General features: G+C 36.9%; 1 long non-coding RNA gene across 1 annotated transcript in view; it reads right to left on the bottom strand.

Annotated features, from left to right (window-relative positions):
* Window positions 1–6,137: 6,137 nt before the first annotated feature.
* Window positions 6,138–14,142, bottom strand: part of LOC103657427 — a 49,107-nt gene continuing 41,102 nt past the window's right edge. The window contains exons 3-4 of the long non-coding RNA XR_566847.2: window positions 10,850–10,955; window positions 6,138–6,299 (exon numbers count right to left, since the gene is read on the bottom strand). This is a non-coding gene — a long non-coding RNA (uncharacterized LOC103657427). The remainder of the gene's footprint in view (window positions 6,300–10,849; window positions 10,956–14,142) is intronic.

Below are 14,142 nucleotides of genomic sequence, written 5' to 3'. Positions count from 1 at the left end.
CCTATGGGACACTGCAAAGGCAGTCCCGAGGGGAAAATACATAGCCATCCAAGCCTCACTCAAAAGAATAGAAAAATCTAAAATGCAGTTTTTATATTCTCACCTCAAGAAGCTGGAGCTGGAACAGAAGAACAGGCCTAACCTATGCACGAGAAAGCAGTTGATCAAGATCGGAGCAGAGATCAATGAATTAGAAACCAGTAGCACAGTAGAGCAGATCAACAGAACTAGAAGCTGCTTCTTTGAAAGAATAAATAAGATCAATAAGCCACTGGCAGGACTTATTCAAAAGAATAGAGAAAGGACCGAAATTAATAAAATTATGAATGAAAGGGGAGAGGTCACAACCAACACCAATGAAATAGGAAGGATCATTAGAAACTTTTATCAACAGCTTTATGCCAATAAATTAAACAACCTGGAAGAAATGGATGCCTTCCTGGAAACCTATATACTACCAAGACTGAGACAGGAAGAAATTGATTTTTTAAACAGACCGATTAATTATGAAGAGATTGAAGCAGTGATCAAAAACCTCCCCAAAAACAAGAGTCCAGGGCCTGATGGATTCCCCGGGGAATTCTACCAAACATTCAAAGAAGAAATAATACCTATTCTCCTGAAGCTGTTTCAAAAAATAGATAGAGAAGGAAAACTACCAAACTCATTCTATGAGGCCAGTATTACCTTGATTCCCAAACCAGGCAAAGACCCCATCAAAAAGGAGAATTACACACCGATATCCCTGATGAATATGGACACCAAAATTCTCAACAAGATCCTTGCTAATAGGATCCAACAGTACATTAAAAGGATTATCCATCATGACCAAGTGGGATTCATCCCTGGGATGCAAGAGTGGTTCAACATTTGCAAATCAATCAGTGTGATAGAACATATCAACAAGAAAAGAGTCAAGAACCATATGATCCTCTCAATAGATGCAGAAAAAGCATTTGACAAAATACAGCATCCTTTCCTGATTAAAACCCTTCAGAGTGTAGGGATAGAGGGTATATTCCTCAATTTCATAAAAACAATCTATGAAAAGCCTACAGCAAATATCATTCTCAATGGGGAAAAGCTGAAAGCCTTTCCCTTAAGATGAGGAACACGACAAGGATGCCCACTCTTGCCATTATTATTCAACATAGTACTAGAAGTCCTTGCAACAGCAATCAGACAACAAAAAGGGATAAAGGTATCCAAATCGGCAAAAAAGAAGTCAAACTGTCTCTCTTCGCAGATGACATGCTACTCTATATGGAAAACCTGAAAGAATCCACCCCCAAACTACTAGAAGTTATAGAGCAATTCAGTAATGTGGCAGGATACAAAATCAATGCTCAGAAATCATTTTTAATTTTTATACTGCTTTCCATAGTGGCTACACCACTCTACATTCCTACCAGAAATGCATAAATGTTCCAATTTTTCCAAGGTCTTGCCAAAATTGTTATTTTCTATTTTTTAAAAAATAATAGCCATTCTAATTTGTGTGGAGGTGGTATCTCATTGTAAGTTGGACTGATTTACATTTCCCTAATGATTAGTAATTTTGAGCATCTTTTCATGTACTTTTTCAGCTATCTGCATATTTTCTTTGGACACACGTATGTTCAAGTCTTTTGCCTCTATTTTAATTGGGTGATTTGCTTTTTGCTGTTGGGTTGTAGGATTTTTATATATTCTGGGTACCTTATCAGATACACGATTTGTAATATTTTCTCCCATTCTGTAGATTGCCTTTTTACTCTGTTGATAGCATACTTCGATGCATGGAAGTTTTAAATTTTGATGTAGTCCTATTTATTTATTTTTTTCTTTTGTTGCCTGTGCTTTTGGTGTTATAGCCAAGAAATTAACAAATCTGATGGCATGAAGCCTTTTTCTATGTTTTCTTCTAAGAGTTTTATAATTTTAGCTCTTACATTTAGGTCTTTGATCCATTTTATTTTTTGCATATGATGTAACTTCACTTTTTGTACATGTATATTCAGTCTTCCCAGCACTATTTGTTGAAAACTCCCATGACATTTTGCACATGGACTTATAATTATGCATTTTCCTATCTGGAGTAATGTGCTCATAAACTGGCTGCCATGCAGGGGCAGGGGTAGCATGGAGAGAAGCCCTGATTTTCAGTATTTGCTGATTTCTCTTGTGTTAATACTCTCACCATGGCCAAATTAAAGCTACTAACATGATACATCACTGAACATGGAGTAAGGGGTACAGGCTTGCAATTATTTTACTTTGTATTTCTAGCACCTGGCATATACTAAATACTCAAATCTCACTTGTTAAATTTTCATTTGACAAATATTTTTGAGTGATTTCTCTGTGGCAGGCAATTGTACTAGTTACTGTGAATGCATAAAGACGGAAAAAAACATACATGATTCCTACTACCTTCACGCAACTTACAATCTAGTGACAAGAAAAATAATACTGAAGCAAATCAGAAAATAACTAATAATTACCCATCAGGATAAATAAGATGAAAGAAATAAATAGGGTATGAGATGGAATTGTTTAAACAGTCCTCTCTAAAGAGAAGGAATTAGGAAAAAAGCAAGCATGGTGCTTCCGTACGCGGAGGAAGGAACTGATTATGCCAAGTGCCACAGAAGAAAACTTTGGGTAGAGAAAGAACCTGTTCAAAGCCCTTAAGACAAATGACCATGGCATCTGAGAGAAGTTTAAGGGAGGCCATGTGCCTGGGATAGAGGGAAATGGGGAGACTGGCCCACAGTGAGGTTGGATAGGTTGGTGGGGGCCAGAACATATATGGCCTTGGAGGCCACTGTTGGGCAATGGGATTTTATTTAAAGGGTAATAAAAAGTCATGTGAGGGTTCTAAGCAGAAAGGAGGCATTAACGGTGTCTAAGAGTGGATTTTTCTGGCTCTGTGTATTAGTTGAAAGCCATTGCTGAAGCAAGGGTGCAGTAATAAAGTTTTGAAGGGCTGCAGATGAAATTTGGATATGAGAGGGGAGAAAGAGAAAAGTGGGTATATTTGAGGCTTTATTTTGAAGATAAAACAGAGAGGACTTAATGATTTATTAGATGTCAGAAATTAGGGGGGAAGTGTCCTTTAGTCACTAACTCTGGGAAAAGAAAGTTGGAAAAAAGCAGTTCATTCTTTTTAAGAAGTGCCCAGCCCTGAGCTAGGCACTTTGAGTTTTATAAAAGAGGTAGATGACCCAGTCTTTATACATAGAAATTCATACTCTAGTGGCACCAAGACTTGAAATTGTAACAACCAGAGTATACAGAGTCATAAACTAATATTCTATTTGAGGTGAGGGTATAAGTGTACAAAGAATTCTGAAAAAAAAAAAAAAGATCCAGTAGGTCGAAAGTTTCATGGGGAACGAAGTCTCTGAAGGAAGTACAAGACTCAGCTGGGCAGACAGGAAGAGCCAGAGGCCCTCACAAGTGCGGGAAACTAGAAAACTGCAGAATCTGACAAGATGGTTGCCTGTGAAATGGGGAGGAAGACAGCTAGCCCAACTTCACAGCTGCTGGATGGAGATCGTTGGGAGATTAATGGGAAGTGGCATCAGGATCATCAGAGATTTTGGTACTTAATTTACAAAATACTTTCCCTTAATTTATTTTATTCAATCCTCATCATGAAATAGGTAAGGCAATAGGATTATTTCCTCATTTTATGGACTGGAGGTGGGACGTTTAAATGGTGAAGTGTTTTACCCAAGTCTACATGGCCAGAGGTGGAATTAGAACTAGACCCAAACTTTTTCATTCTCTTAGCTCTCTTCTTTTTACTACTAAACTTGTTTTGCTGTGGCAAAATCAAAATTAATGGCTCGTGTGTTTTGTTTTTTGGGGCAGAAGGTTATGAATGATTAAAAAAAGAAGACTATACTGATTTCATTTAGAATTGAAAACCACGTCAATTTTGTGTTTCAGGATATTGATCATGTTTACTTTCAGAGTCATGTAGAACATGTCATTTTTCTCCCTAGCACTATTTGGATACCAAGAAGACAGGGGCTGGAGTTTCTAAGTTAAGAGGGGTTTTAAAAAATTAATTAATGTATTTGACAGAGAGAGAACACAAGCAGGAGGGGCAGCAGGCAGAAGGAGAGAGAAGCAGGCTCCCTACTGAGCAGGACCCTGGGATCATGATCTGAGCCAAAAGCAGACACTTAACCAACTGAGTCACCCAGGCGCCCCTCTAAGTTAAGAGGGCTTTAACATTTACCTCTATTCTGACCCATGCACTTACTTATGAGACCACTACTGAAGAAACAAAACAAAGCTTGTTATGGAGATTTCCTTTTGAATTAACTGCGTGATTTGATAAAGGCGGAGAAAAAGCCCCTGGCTACTATGTTTGATCTTCCATAGATTTTACCAGAAAGACTGAATGGCTAAAATATGATTTTTATGATTTCCTGATTAGTTCAATTCTCTTCTCTCATTTGACTACATGGTGGTTTCCATAAAGATTCTGAAAGCATTTTGTAGACATGAGTCTTTTCAAGAGGATGGTGGTCAAAATCAAACTTTAGAAAACTGAGAATGCACTTTGCATGGTGACTATGTCTCTGTAAGATTAGAATCTCTGTACTTTCTCTATGGAGGCTTAGTATACGGGTATCACTTTTAAAAAAAATTCTGAATTTACTGGGCATAGTACTCTATTATAAAATAGTGTTATTTTTGTGTGGCTCATATGTGCGTGTCTAGAAGAATCATGTTTGGTTTGTTTAAATTCAACAAATATGTATTAATATTAAGAGGAGCAAGCCCTATGCCATGGACACAGAAAACTCTTAATCCAGCACAGAATGTGATGAGTGTAGTTGGCATGAGAGATAGAGAGCTATGGAAAATTGAAGAGGTGAGGAGGGAGCACTTTAGACATTAAAGTAGAATCTAGAAGAATGGGTAGGACTTTATCAGGTAGAGATGGAGATGGACATGCTCAGCAGGAAACAGCAAAGACTAAGGCCTGATGCGAGAAAGAGATAAGTGTATTTGGGAAACCAGGAATAATAAAAGTTTATAGATTTATTTGGTACAGATTGGATGGTGGAAAGTAGTGTTGCAAAAATGTTTAGGTCAGATTTTAAAAAGTGAACTTAATTTGGTAGGCAATGTAACCATTGAAATATATGGAATAAAAGAGTGACATAACCACAGTGGCTTCGATATATAGATAGGGTTGGAGCAGGGAAATCAATTGCTATGGAATTGTCTAACAGAGAACTCTAAGAATCCAAATTAGCTATACAGAGCTTGATCAAGGATAATGACAGCTAAGAGGAAAGAGGGGATGTGCGTGATAGATTATTTTTAGTGACAGTGATACGTAGTTGATTAGTGGTCAGCCATGGTTATTTCTGCCCTAAGTACATTTAGTCAGGCATTTCTACCTTTTATCAGTGCAACATATTTTTTCGTTGAGTGTACTTTTCTACTCTGGCTGCCGTCCTGTATGAGATTAAAAACGTGGGAAGCAGAGCTGGAGCAGCTTCAATATTTTCCTGTGCTCACTGGACTGTTTTTGCTGACAATTTGCTTCCTCCTTGACTTGTGAGGGCCTTCTGGAGATGTGGAAAGGGACAGTCTTAACTGGTAAGGGGCCATCCTATAGTTAAGACTACATAAGCAGAAAGGATTAATCATATGTATAGAAAGCCCTGAAACCAGTGCAGAAATTCTGAAGAAAATCATGAGATGAGAGAAAGGTCCAGAAATCAATTCCGATACTCTACCTCCCCATCCTCTGTAAGTCTGGTGTCTTAAAACATATCTCAAGGCCCAGCACACCCTTTCCCAGGATCTTTATGAACCATTTAGACCAACACTCAGTGGTTGAGCATCATCAGTCACCCAGTATTGACCCAAGCTTGGTAAGCTTCTTCTACCTTGATCCTTGTTTTCAAAACTCTATTCTAGTGCCCTTTTTGGTACCCACATTCCCCCCTGGCTTTGGACCCTGACTTATTCTTGTTTGTTTTCCTGAGTCCCTGACTTTGAATGTGAATGAGGGCTCCTGACTAACCACCTAATAAGTTACCTACTGGATAGCTAGTATCACCCACCTTGCTTTTCCTGGAACTCTTCTTTTGCCACTAGCTTAAGATGTCCAACTCTCATGCTCTTACCTTGCTTCTCCTGTTGCTTGGATTGTGAATGGAAATGCTATATTCTCCAGATCACCATTTGGCTCCTCTGCCACTCTGCTTCCAGGAGGGTGGGTTTTCTCAACTCTGAGCCATTCAGTGGACACCTCTGATGTTACTGGCTTTGCCTGATGATTCCTGAGTTCAAACAGAGAAAAGAACGTTTTAAGAAGTCAGGCCCAAGTGAGGAACTGTGGACATAAGGAGCAGAGTGCTATGTGAGAGAGAAGGGAAATATGCAGACTTTGCTGACTTTGTAATTTGCTCATTTTTCTTAACACAGGAAACTCAAACTTCAATCACTTCTCTAGATAAGAAATGAATACCAAATAATTTTTGTTGTTGTTGACTTCATTAAAAATAAACTAGGGGTATATTTTTATAGTATTATAATTTGTATGACAATAATCATTTTGACTCAATATATTTTCTTGACTTAGACCTGTAAAAGAGATTCTTTCACTCCAATGGTAGGGATAGGGCTGGGGAGTGGTGGGGAATACCACTTGTATGGATGTGATGTGATTACCATAAATCTATGCACACTCTACTTAGCTCTCCTTGATCAGGTAGGTATGTAAGTGTTTTCATCATTTATAGTAGTTGTGCAAATTGTCTGCACTATGTGTAGAAGTAATGACTGTGAGTGATGTGTATGTGTGTGGACTAGCGTTATTTTTAAGGAAAAAAAATTTAACTATTTGGAGCAGACTGGTCAAGTACTAGTTGCCTTCCTCTTCCTTTAAAAGGAGGAAGAAACCACCCATCCCTAAGTGTGGGGCTGAACCAGATCATCGCTCAGATACCCTTCTAGCCAGATGTTTTTATTTTCTCCAAAAGTTTTCTAGGCGAAGATTCTCTTTGAGGAATGTAGAAACCCAAACATGTTTCTATTGTAGGAATCAAGAAGTACTTCTATGTAGTTGAAAAATAACATATTTCAACGACGCTAGATACTACCTAAAATCAAAGATGCAAATCTGAAAACATTACTGAATAGACTACAAGATATTTAATTAGGACAATACTTGAGAGGGCAAAAATGCTTGATCTATAATAGGCAAAATCATTAACATTTACAGTAGTAATGATTGCTATAACAAGAATGGTAATTTTTTCCCCTGGGTTATTATGATTTTAACAGACCTGAAACTGTTTAGCATTCTTGTTAGAGATATTAGCGTTAATGTCATGTTAACCATTATATCAAAGGCAATGCATTATACTTTAAATGTTACTCAGTATCCCAAATTTTTCTTCAATAAATATTTATTGAGCATCTACTATTGTCAGGTATGATGTTAGCGCTGTGCATACAACAAACAGAACAGGTTCTCTTCTCTCACGAATTTCCCTGAAATGACACTAACCATTCAGCTTCTTGTGGTCATTAATCAAACAGAATGTTACAGGAGCTTAACTTATTCATTAAGTAAGCAGTGATTACTGACAGGGAAGTGGTGTGCTGAGGACACAGCATGAACAAAATGAACTGTCCCCTGCCTTTATGAAGCTGACTGCCTCTATGGACACTTAAAATATATCATTGCGTTACATGAAGAAGTACCTGGGGCATGGAAAAAATATAAAAGGCACCTAACCATGCCTTTAGGAGTCAGGAAAGGTTTCCTAGGAGAAAGGCACAAGTGAAGGCCTCCCAAATCTATAGGAATCAGCCAGAACTTTGGGTAAAGAACAGCTTGTGAAAAGGCCTGAAAACAAGGTAACTGGGAGAAATGTGGTATGAGTGGCCCAGAGGATGTTTGGGGCAAGGAGTGAACTGTGAGGCAGGAGGAGTCAGATCATTAGGGCTTTGCCCGCCATTCCGAGGCTTGGACTTTGTCCTACAGTGAAATAGGGAACTGAAGTGTTTTAAACATGGAAGATACATGATGAGGAACAGGTCCGTGTAAAGAATATACTTTTATTACCACTCCATCTCTGAAAGGTCTACAACCCCAAAGTATGGTTTTTATGTATGTTTTAATTTGGCATGGGATTCAGGCTCAGATGTTTCAACTTATCTGAAGTCAAATGTCAATTTAAAATTACTGTTTACAGAGTAAACTGCCTTTTTAGTTTGGATGTTTTTTCTTGCCGCTTTGCCCCAGTAAGCACCATAATCTTGGGTCTCTATTTAGACATCCCATCGTGGATACTCTCCTCATTTAGAATGTGAGCAGAAAGGTTCTAGTGATCCCACAAAAGGCAAATACTTGGAATGTTTGTTCCTGTCACAGTATATATTCCAGAGATGCACAGTTTCTGCCCCAAATATTCTTTAATTTCTTCTGTTAACATCTGGGTGAGACCTTCATCTAAATATTAACATGTCTTTAACACCTGCTAATCTTCATTCTGACAAAGAAGTTAGGTCCTAGATTCGGTGTGTCTGCAGGCAGCTGCTGGAGGACGGGAACGTAAGGCACTCAGGCCCTGGCAGGGAGCACAGGGCGCATTCCAGGACCAAAATCTTGAATTGGTAGAATTGGGAAGTTGCAAATGAGGAAATCCGATCATTAAAGTTTAACTTATTGCAAGGGAGTTATAACCCCATGTCTGTTTCAGTGTATACAGGGGATTCAGCTCTCCTTTGGGTTTCTTGGTCAAGGTGATTTAACCACAGTGCCTCTGTGGTAAGACAGTTTCTGGTTTTCCTGAAATAGGAGATGAATTCCTAGGCTCACATACAGTAAAGTCTTGTCTTGAGTGTTTGATGGATCAATGGGCTTTTAGTATGTGATTATGATATGGAATGATATTTTTATTTTCAGTGGTATTTTATAACAGCCTTCATAACAAATCTTTTCATGGCAGAAAAATATGTCACATGCAAACCAAGATTTTACTAACGTGTCCTCATTTTGTTCCTTTCCCTCTGACATGCAAGAATATTTCTCCTGAATGCAATACAGAGAGGCTCAGAGCTGACTCCAGGACCTGAACTGGAGGTGCTTTTGGGGAAAAAAACAAACAAAAATGACAAAAAAAAAACCCCAAGCTGATGGTTTTAAACAGATATAAGTTTTTCAAGGATTATATTGCTGACCTAATGCAGACAATGGAAGCTTTCAAACACTGAAGCTTGAATTACAGAAAAGCTGTGCAATCTCTATCTGTATTTCCAAGGCTGAGAATGTAATTGTGCATTGATAATTATTTAGTTTTTGGAATACATTCTTTTTCTTTTAAATTCCCTCTCATGTTAAAGATGTTAAATTTTAAAATTAAGTAATAAAGGGACTTACATTTTCTCCCCTTGAATGACCACTGTGAACCCAGTACAGTCATTAGTACAGCTCTTGTATCCAGCAAATTCCTCTGAGGAGCTCATGGCTTAGAAGGATTACAAGTTATACATACATAAAATCCCTGGAAAATAACTACTAAGGTCATAGCTACACTGTACAAACATATGGACTTGCTGCCAAATATCAAGATCATTTGCAAAGGATATTTTTTTTTTTTGTTTCAAGTTTTTATTTAAATTCCGGTTAGTTAGCATATAGTGTAATATTAGTTTCAGGAATAGAATTTAGTGATTCATCACTTACATATAAAACCCAGCGCTCATCACAAGTGCCCTCCTTAATACCCATCACCTATTTAGCCCATCCCCCCATTTACTTCCCCTCCAGCAACCCTCAGTTTGTTTTCTGTAGTTAAGAGTCTGTTTTAGGGTGTGCCTCTCTCTTTCTTTTTTTTGCCCCCATATTTATCTGTTTTGTTTCTTAAATTCCACATGAGCAAAATCATACGGTATTTGCCTTTCTCTGACTTATTTTGCTTAGCATAATACACTCTAGCTCCATCCTTGTCATTTCAAATGGCAAGGTTTCATTCTTTTTTCATGAGAAAAGACCCTGAACAGCCAAAGCAATCTTCAAAAAGCAAAGCAAAGCTGGAAGCATCACCATTCTGGATTTCAAGCTAACTTACAAAGCTGTAGTCAACAAAACAGTATGGTACTGGCACAAAAACAAACAAATAGATTAATGGGACAGAATGGAAAACCCAGAAATGGACCCACAATGATATGGCTAACTAATGTTTGACAAAGCAGGAAAGAATAACCAATGGATAAAAGACAGTCTCTTCAACAAATGTTGGGAGAACTGGACAGCAACATGCAGAAGAATGAAACCGGACCACTTTCTTACATCATACACAAAAATAAATTCAAAATGGATGAAAGACTAAATGTGAGACAGGACACCTGCAAAGGATATTAATATTTAAATGGTAACTATAAATTATAACATATAAATATATTATTTCTATATGCACAGAATGCCCTCTGATTTTGGAAAAGAGTCATAGATTATCTCAGTTTGCTCAATAGTTAAGATGTATTTAAATCTATACACATCTTATGGATGGCTCTATATCTATTTTTGTGGGTTCTAACCAGTGGTGTCCTGGCAAATATATAATAACTTGCTCTGAAATAAACAAAGAAAGAGACAGGGAGAGAGGAAGGGAGGGAGAGAGAAAGAAAGAAAAAAAGAGAAAGGAAGGAAGGAAATACAGGAAGAAAGAAAGACTGAAAGAGAACAAAAGAGATGAGAAAAAGAAAGCCCAGATTTGTAGCATTTGCCAATTCCCATAGTATAAATATTTCTAATATGGCTTGTTTCAAACTACCAATGGGACATCGTTGCATGCAGAATTGGGAAAGAGATACACACCACTGGCTCTTGTAAGAGTAGAGTCTAGCTCCAGCATATCACTGGCTGTAATAATTTCTCAGGACTCCTAATCCCATTATGCAGCTCAGTGCTATAGTCATGGGCTCTGTAAAAACAAATATATTTAAGATAATATTAGATTTTCTCTCTCTCTCTCTCTCTCTCTCTCTCTCTTTCTCTCTCTCTCTCACACACACACACAGACTTAAAAATTAAATCGACACTACACAGTACATACAGAACAAGACATTCTGCTAGGTATTACAGAGAATTGAAAAAAAATGTAAGATATGCTTGCCCTTAAGGAATTTGTAGTCTGGTTTGGGATATTGAACATAAATCCTTGACATCAGAAACCACAAAGATTGAAATAATAGTATAAATAATAGTTTAGGGAAGTAGAGATAAATAACAGATAGTAAAAAATGAACTATCAAATAATACGTGTTGACAATAATTACCTGATGGAAAAAGAGTGAAGAAATTCTGAGGGAAGATTTTGTGAGGATGTATATCAGAGATACTTGACGTATAAGTAGCATTTGGACGTGTGGCACCCTCTGAGAAGGCATGAAGATGAGGCGGAATACATCTTAGTGTACAATGAGTAAACAACCAGGCAGGAGCAGAACATTTGCAGAAATACCTTTTACTAACAACAGCTGATAGTTACTAGGCAGTTACTGTGTGCCAGACACTGTACGGCTTCATATAAATCAGCTCACTTAATCTTCACAGAAACATTATAAGCCAGGTTGTTTGGAGTATTAAATGAGAAATACACATTTCATAAACAAGAAAACTAAGGCCTATGGACATGAAACAAGTGACTGAGGTCCACCAATAGGCAAATGGTGGACCTGGAGCTGGAATTCAGCTGGAATTGGGAAGCAAATCTAAACATGCAATTTTTAGGATAAAGTTATAAAAATTTGGAACATAAAGAATAAGGAGTTCAGAAATTGTTCTGCAGGGTAATATTTTATAGAAAACCAATACCCAAACCCTTGAAAACTTAACCAAAAAGTGAAATGTTCAAACACCTTGTTTATCCCCCTCCCGTGATATTTTTTTCTCTTTTGATTTTGGAGTACATTTACGACAAACTGGGACATAATATGTTTAAACGTTTGAGATAATGCCTTATGAGTTAGGTAAGTCTATAGTCAGCTTTCAAAACTTGTTGATACTTAATCAGACTATACATAAAGACAAGGCTTCAATACTGGGAGTCTATGGCTTCTTCAAAACATCTCTTGTTTATATAAAGTTAATAAAACCGGTTGAACAAACTGTCAAAGAACCACACATTCTTTTCATCTGCATGACGCATATTGACAGCCAAGCATTTATTATTTATTACTAATTGGGTTGACAAGTCCTTTGCCATTGCACAGGGAACTTTGGACTATCAGCTTTTTGAAAACTCTTTTTGTCCCCCATAGTCAGGATGCTTTAGATATACAGAAATCTGGACGAGGGGCGCCTGGGTGGTGCAGTTGGTTAAGTATCAGACTCTTGGTTTCCCTTCAGGGTCATAAGATCAGGCCTGTGATGGGCTCCGTTGCTCAGCACCGAGTCTGCTTGGATTTTTCTCTCCCTCTCCTTCTGCCCTGTCCCTCCCCACCATGCTTGCTCATGCTCGTTCTCTCTCTCTCTCTCAAATAAAATAAATCTTTAAAAAACAAAAAGAGAAATCTGGAGAAGAAAAATAACATCTTTTGGATAAAAATATACTGGTCTTTGCTCATTCTCTTGGACAGCAAAGAAAAGAAACTATTTTGTTTCTTTTCTTTTCTTTTTTTTTTGTTTATGAGATTGTTTTGGAAATGAAAGACTCCCCATTAGTTTAAGTAAAAAAGTCTGTACAGTTTAAAGTTGCTATTTAGTTGCAAGTCATTAAACATATTGCCAAATATCTTTTTATAAGATATTCCTAAACATATTGCCAAATAACTTTTTATAAGATATACATAGTGCCTGTGAATATATTTAAAACGCAGGGGAAGAAAGTTTTTTTTTCTCTCTTTGAAAGATAATGAAAAAATGAAACTGCTTTGTAATTTATAGATAATAATATTGGGCAGTATATATGCATTTTTGTTTTGGTTTTAAATAAATTCTCTAAGGTTCTAAAAACACTCTTACTAGTCTATAAGATAGTTTTTATTCTAGTAGACACTTACCTTTTCTCCACACAGCATGGAAAATGAAAAGAAATTTGCATTGCACAATGAATGAACAGACCAAATATTACAAAAGTTCAAGATAATGCATTACTAGTTGGGTAAGTATAACAACCTTAAGTTGGAAAACCACTCCAAAAAGAAAAGCAGTACTGGTTACTAGAAAGATTTGAATTGTGTAAGATGTAGGCTTTGGGTCAGTTTTTAAAGCTTTCTTATATATGTCTTGAACCCATTTGAAGTTTGATGGAAGATATCTTTACATAGGTGCACAATTTTTCATACAATTGTAAAAGATGCTCTGTCTGAAATCTGTCCATCAATCTTAAGGGTCCAATCAGAATATGCTTACATAGCACAACATTTGCTATAAAACTATAAATATCAGCTATAAACTGATATCTGATATTTTAGCATCTATATTTTATTTCTAATTTATAGTAAAATAAGTCAACCAGACTTCATATTAACACTTCAAGTACGTGTTTTTTTTTCCAATTTAGGTTCTTAAAACATTTCATTAAGAAAGTTTAAAACGTTTTACTACAGAACCAACATGTTTATAAAAACATGATTTCTTCATTGTTATTATCCCATAATTCATATAGACTTTTTCAAGGATTATTTGAAGCTTAACTTTAAGTTTAAACTATATAAAAGTTTACACTAGTTTTTAGTTCATGGGAGAAATAACAACTTTATCTTAATGCTTGTGATCCTCTAATTTTATGATCTTTCTAGTCAGCTTTGTGCTGGATCCTGCAAGAACTGTGGAGTTGACATTTTACAGAGTAGGACAGAAGAGAGGCAAGGGAATCTTTAGAGTAGTATCCAGGCATTAAGGTTTGAAAAGCATTACAATTAAAGGATTTTCTCAAAATTTATGTCTTAATCATAAAAGCCAACAGCTACAAGCTCTAGGGCTTAAAACAAGCAGACAAAAAGCTGTTTTGACCATACTTGGAGGCCAGATGAGCTTTAGCAAAACAGCATTACAATTCAGCTCCTTTTGCATTTACTTTTATTCACGTGCTTTCTAGTGACTAGAACAAGCGTGCCTTTGATGTGTGCTACCCAACTTCCACTGTATGCACTATGCAAGGGTCC

The sequence above is a fragment of the Ursus maritimus genome, unplaced genomic scaffold, assembly GCF_017311325.1.
Source record: "Ursus maritimus isolate PB19 unplaced genomic scaffold, ASM1731132v1 scaffold_29, whole genome shotgun sequence".
Taxonomy (NCBI): Eukaryota; Metazoa; Chordata; class Mammalia; order Carnivora; family Ursidae; genus Ursus; species Ursus maritimus.
This window is presented reverse-complemented; position numbering and strand designations above follow the sequence as displayed.